This window comes from Myotis davidii, unplaced genomic scaffold (assembly GCF_000327345.1).
Source record: "Myotis davidii unplaced genomic scaffold, ASM32734v1 scaffold672, whole genome shotgun sequence".
NCBI classification, from domain to species: Eukaryota; Metazoa; Chordata; class Mammalia; order Chiroptera; family Vespertilionidae; genus Myotis; species Myotis davidii.
The window spans coordinates 19,567-19,989 of record NW_006283438.1 but is presented as its reverse complement, the minus strand read 5'-3'; positions in this window follow the sequence as shown (position 1 = coordinate 19,989).

Here is a 423-nt window from a genome sequence, read left to right as displayed (position 1 = left end):
AATTCCAAGCCTCTTATTTTACACATTCTGCAGAAGTTCCCAGCAGGCCCCTGGGGGAGTGCTCTATGTTAAATTGAATCCTGCACAGAGACTGGAGAGGGCAGTAGTCTTCTCTGGGCATTGAAGTTGCAAACTGGCTAACCCAGCTTTGCCTGCATGGGCCTGGAGGCCAGCACAGGAGTGTCTGCAGGCCATGGGGATAGGATTAGGTACCCCGGAATTGCACTGAACGTTGTGGAGAGTTCTGGGATGGTGGCACTTGAAGCTGCTCACAAAACTGCCACCAATGAACTCTTCAAATATCAGGAGATTCATCTATGTGGCCATTCATTAAGAATTAAGTCTAGAGAGAAAGAAAGGTTTGAGGTCAGGGACATTTTTGTGAGCATGTAGGCATAACAGGAGAGGGAGCAGGTAGTTCTT